The 6,180-nt window shown below is 38.2% G+C and overlaps 1 pseudogene; it reads left to right on the top strand.

Moving 5' to 3' along the window:
- Nucleotides 1-657: 657 nt before the first annotated feature.
- LOC149143551 (uncharacterized) lies at nt 658-3,248 on the top strand (annotated as a pseudogene).
- The last annotated feature ends 2,932 nt before the right edge of the window (nt 3,249-6,180 follow it).

Consider the following 6,180-nt stretch of genomic DNA (forward strand, 5'->3'; position numbering starts at 1 on the left):
TGTGTATATGTGTTTTATGTGTTATGCTCTCGCATTGTTTATTTTCTGTGTTTTAGAATTTGTATGTAGGTAATCTCTGTACAGGGTTAAAACCTACATCACTTACTGAAGTTCTAAGGTCATGCAATCGGTTGTGCGATCTTGATTTTCTTGAATCAGAATTTCACATTATGAATATTTTGAAGAAATAGCACAACAGAAGGATCCAGTTAATTTTCGACAGTTTGTCAGAGACAATTTGAAAATATTAGCTTCAGAAAAAGAAAAAAATTTAAGTGTGCAGAAATTTTATTGAATGATTATCCAGAATCAATCTCAAAGAAACAGAATTTGGGTTGTCTGACTGAAGTTGTTGAGCATTTTGTAAATCTAATTCAGAAAAATGCATTCAAGGACAAAACCCTTAGAGAATGTTTTTCTGGTCATGGAGAAATCAATAAAGAAGCATCAAAGTGCACAGAGAATTCTAGAGAGAGTGTGATTAACAATAAGAGACTTTTAATAGAAGCTCTTTGCTCCAGGAGAAGTGAATGTATACATTTCTTAAAAAAAGAGTTATGTTGTGAAAGAACACGCCCCAACCAAGATATTTTGGAAATTTGTTTGTCACGTGCCAAGGTGGTATTTTCAACTGTAACATCTTCTGGGAAGAGCTGCATGAACTTGGCAGCACCATTCGACTGTTTAATTATTGACGAGGCAGCCCAGCTTAAAGAGGCCGAATCTACAATTGCACTACAAATTATGGGTGTAAAGGATGCATTTCTGATAGGAGATCCAAAGCAGCTACCTGCAACAGTAATTAGTAAGGTTGCAGAGAAAGTGAACTATGGAAGAAGCCTCTTTGAAAGATTGGAAGGACTTGGACATCCAGTCCATATTCTAAATATACACTATCGCATGCATCCATTAATAAGTCTTTTCCCAAACAGAAAGTTTTATGAAAATCGTATCAGAAATGGTCCCAATGTGGAAATGGAGCCATATGGATATACCTATCTCACGTCTGAAATGTATGGAGCATATGCATTTATTAATGTAAAAAATGGAAGAGAAGAGAAAGATGATTTTGGGAAGAGTAAGAAGAACATCATAGAGGTTGTGGTTGTCATGTACATACTGTCTAAACTGTACAAATATTTTGTCTTTGGATCATTGGGCATGGGCCATCTCTTGGTGAAAGCAATTCTATATGGTCAAAGATTGTAAAGGATGCCATTTCAAGGAACTGTTTTTTTTTTAGATGCTAGCATGGATCCAGAAATAGTGAAAGTAATAAGAAAAGCAAAGGCTGAATTGGACCAACTAAAAGATTTGCTAAACAAGGATTTTGTCCTCTTTAACAATACTGTTTGGAAGGTTTTTTTTCAGCGATGAGTTTAAGGAATCATTCACAAAAATAAAGGTTCTGCAGGTGCGGCAGCAAATCATAAACACAATACTGAATATTGCTAATGGTTGGCACCAAAGCAGGAAAGATAGTGCTCAAGCTGATGAGGGCCTTGTAAATGAATATCCAATATCGGGTCTATATTTAGTGTGGACCATTGATGTGCAGAGAGGGGGAGAAATTGTGCAAGTATTGAAAATATGGAATGTTCTACGACTAGAAAATCTTCCTCATTTCAGAAAACATTTGGAGAACATTTTCCTCACATACTCACCCATGTATATTGAATGTTCCAAAGCAAAGTGCTTGAACAACAATGTCGGTTCATACAAGCTTTTAAGATAACACTCCAGATAAGTTGGAAGAATGATCTGTGTATTTACCTTGTTCTTATTAGTAATATAGGAAGGGGGAAAGTGGCTTACATATTTTTTTGTTTCAATAAATATATTAACTACAGATATCTCAAAGCTCTGTTGTTGCAGGCAAATGGGATGATGTAGCAAAGGTCAGAACAATGGTGAGAGGCAGGGGCTTGATAAAAAAAAAACAGGATGCAGCTGGATTGAAGTCAATACCAAAGGGTGTAGTATATGTCTTGGTTGACCTTATGGCAGTTATATGTGGTCTGCCTAAGGGGTTATTTAAAGATTGTGCAAAGAGGATCTTACCAGAAACTGTCTCGCTGTATTGTTGGAAATGCATCAACTGGGGTTCTCATGTTACAGCCACGACTTCGCTCTAAATCCTCTTCCATTCCAGTTGTGAATTCCTCATCAATGGATCTGGATTTCGAGCAAGTTCCCATGGAAAATGATAGCACAAGGGCCAATGATTGGAAATCCAAGGGTACCCCTCAATTGCAGCACTGGTCGAGGGTTCGGAATATCCACTCTGGTAGGCGGTTGGACCACCCAGTCCAAGACAAGGTAGAAACATCATCTTCAATGTCCACTACTACAACCACTAATAATAATTTCACCAGTAATGGTGTGCCCTCTATTCCTAATAGAATTGATGACTATGAAGGGAGCGACGACGAAGACGAAAGATACTCGCCCTCTGGAAAGGCGATTTACATGGTCTCTGATGGCACTGGATGGACAACAGAGCACTCTGTCCATGCTGCATTGGGTCAATTTGAGACCTGTTTAGTCGACAAAGGTTGTGGTGTAAATACCCATTTATTCTCAGGGATTGATGAGGTTGATCGTCTTATGGAGATCATTAGAAAGGCAGCAAAGGAGGGATCACTTCTACTATACACATTGGCAGATCCGAACACAGCAGGGACGACAAAGAATGCTTGCCAGTTGTGGGGAGTGCCTTATACTGATGTTCTTGGGCCGACCACTGAAGCCATTGCATCCCACCTAGGAGTTGCACCCTCAGGTTTTCCTCAAGGTAGTCCAGCCCGAAACACACCCCTCTCAAAACGTTATTTCAAAAGAATTGAGGTAATAGAATTCACAGTTAAACAGGGCGATAGAGCCCTGCCTCACAATCTTCCTAAATCAGACTTGGTATTATTTGGTGTCTCACATACAAGAAATACTCCACTTTCAATTTACTTATCTCAAAAGGGGTACAAGGTTGCAAATGTGCCACTTTTTCTTGGAGTTGATCCTCCAAAAGGATTATTTGAAATTGATCAAGACAAAACTATGGTCTGATCATCAGTCCTGCCATTTTTCAATCAATACGGTTGAGGAGGGCCAAAACTTTGGGTTTACACTATTCCAAGAGCAACTACTCAGAAATGGATCATATTCGTCAAGAACTAGATTATGGCAACAAGCTCTTTGCCCAGAATCCACGATGGCCTGTTATTGTGGTTGGGGTAAGGTGCAGGTCCTAAGCACTTGGCAAAATAGATACCCCCTACTCATGGCCACTTAGATGAAGGAGAGCCACTATTAGGCCTTAGATTTTGAATCTGGGCTTTGATACCACGTGTGAGGATCCCTCCTAGGGTCCTCTAACTAAAAACTAAATTTATCTAATTTTATACACAATAAGATGGAAAATAAATTATTTATATCTAAACATTTATTTGATGATAATATAGCATTAAAATTTATTTACCACAATTTAAATAAGTAAGAATTTCATTGCAACCATTTACATAATTAATCAATAAACAGAGGAATACCTACTCCAATAACTTAGTTGAGATGCTCATGAGCTCCTGACTCTATTGGGATGCTCCTCTTGACTACCCGACTAGGTTTTCCTCCCAGCCAACTAGGAATTATTTCCTAGCCCGGGAAACCTCCACAGGTTCCCTAGCCCTCTGATCCCAAGTCCAACCAGATGTAGTGTGTCCAAGTTAAACAAACACTCTCCTTCTCTCCCTTCTCTTTTTTCTCCACATTCCTCCCAAAAAAAATTCTCCAAAACCAATACCAAAACCAACCCAAAACCAAGACCAAGGATCCTGCCCACCCCCTCCCCCCCATAATCCTTTCCCTTTTATGCCTCTTCCTCCCATCCACCTCAACCACCTATCATTAATTTCATGACTACCCCATCATCCTTTCATTTAGTAACCTTGACTTTTCTTACCATATATTCTCCCAAGTAGATTTGAGAAGACATTTTGGGGATAAGATATGGATATTTAATTTGGAAAATAATTGGAGAAGACCATATCTTTTCCCAAGTATATTTTGAGAAGACACCTAGGGATATGGATATTTAATTTGGAATAAATGGAAGGAGACCATATCCTATCCAAAATTAAATTTGAAAAGACAAGTTGGGAATTGAAAAATAACAATAATAAAATTTATATCAGTAAATAAAATTACAGTTTCACAAACGTAGGTATATACCAATATTTCTTGATAATTATAAGTCAATATTTTTAGGTAATTTAAACAATAATAAAATTGGCATGGTACGATTAAGTAGGCCATTACATCAACCATTCATTCTTCAATCATTATTTGCAAAACATGTAACGTTTGAATCATAATGCAATAGTAGTTGTTTGGAAAAGTATGTTAGTTAGGATGGCATGTGCATAAAGGACATATATGACATATGAAAGGTGATAATGGAATATGAACTTGATATATATCACGAAATGTGAATATGAGGTATGAACATGAACATGGTGAAGCATTTTCCAAAAATTATAATTTCAATATTAAAGGAATTATATGATAAAAAGCTAGAAAAGAACATACCTTTACTTACCTAAGTGGACAAACTGTGTATATGTAGAAAAATGTAGCTCTTGCTGCTGAACCATAGAATAAATAATACAAGAATGTGATATGTGTCTTGGTTGCATATATGATGGATGAAGTCGTGAATGTGGATCCTTTATTTCTGCTGCTAAATCTGATGTACCCGCTACAAAATGCTAAAATGATATAGCCTTTGATTGCTACAAAACCCGATGGTACAATTCTAGTTATGTGAATAAATGTGTTGTTGTCGAGCATGAAGAGAATTCATTGGATTACCAGCTATTGATGAATTTTGTTAACCAATGCGAAGCAAACTCGTTGTTAATGTCAATGAGTGCCAAGGTACCGAAGTACATCTTGCAAAGTGTGAATAGATGAGTTGATGTCGAGCCACTTGCAAGATCCAATGATCAAGGGACATTGACATATTCCCATGATTTTTGGCGAGATAACTTGTCATTGATGCATACAAGCCTCAAGGTACTAATAAGGACTCTAGCCCTCAACCTAGATAATTTGCTGATGTCGATAGGCCAAGACTTGTTAGAAGGGAGGCATTATGAATCCCCCATCATCTAATGCAAGTATTAAATGATTAATTTGGAAGGATGATCTGAAATGATCATATATCAAACTGATGTAGAATTTATTGATTCCATTAGTGAATTGAATGTTAACTTTAAGTGCTTAAACCGTGAAAACTGCTTGAGAAGAAAGACTTTATGACAGATGATAAAAATAAGCAAGATGTAAAACAAAAGTGAAAAGCGGAAAAAACACAGCAATACCAGACAGCAAGATTGATTACAGAGTTCGTCCCTAATGGACTACGTCTCTGGGTCTGCTTTCAAGATGGGCGACCGCTTTATTAGGATTGAATCCGAGGAGGTCGATTACACAGCAAATTGACCAGACTGATCATGCACACAGGCACTTCTGGTCACTATCACAAGAAATATCTCTGAATTATCTTTCCAACGCCTATCCCAGTTCCCAATTCTAATTCCCGACACTCCTATTACACTGAAAACAAAAACTGCCTATAACCTCCAGAATCTGCACACAAAGCTTCAAAACCACTAATGTCCTCTTTATCAACAAAATGGTGTATTTGTATGTTTTTAGGTACATTCGAGGTCTCTTAGCCAAGATTGGCATGAATGCTAAAGATAGGGTTCATATCCCTCGGTCTAACCACAAAGGGCCACCTTGGTAGCTAGTCACATGGTGGTTTTTAATTAAAAATAGTGCAACAGCATAACAAAACCCAAAAATACACCATAGGTTATAATTAGCCCACTGGCGGTCAGGTAACGGCGCGCAGGCCTTGACCATGCCCATGTGATCAGGGCGGTCTAACCATAAACTGCCATCTGGTGGTCTAACTCCAACAGTTCTGGTGACTAAACTATTGACCGTTTACTGCCCTATTCATATGCCGAGGTTTACTCCGCAGTTTCTGCGTTGTGGTTATTGTAACCTCTGACACTGTGGCGACTATCTCCACCACTCACATGACTACCGATGTTGTTACAGTTACCCAACAGTGATCCTGACATTTCCGCCGTGGTCTAACTGTGGTGACTATGCGGT

The sequence above is a fragment of the Pinus tabuliformis genome, chromosome X (genome assembly GCF_031772625.1).
Source record: "Pinus tabuliformis cultivar Carrire ecotype Pingquan chromosome X, CPIR1, whole genome shotgun sequence".
In the NCBI taxonomy this organism is placed as follows: domain Eukaryota; kingdom Viridiplantae; phylum Streptophyta; class Pinopsida; order Pinales; family Pinaceae; genus Pinus; species Pinus tabuliformis.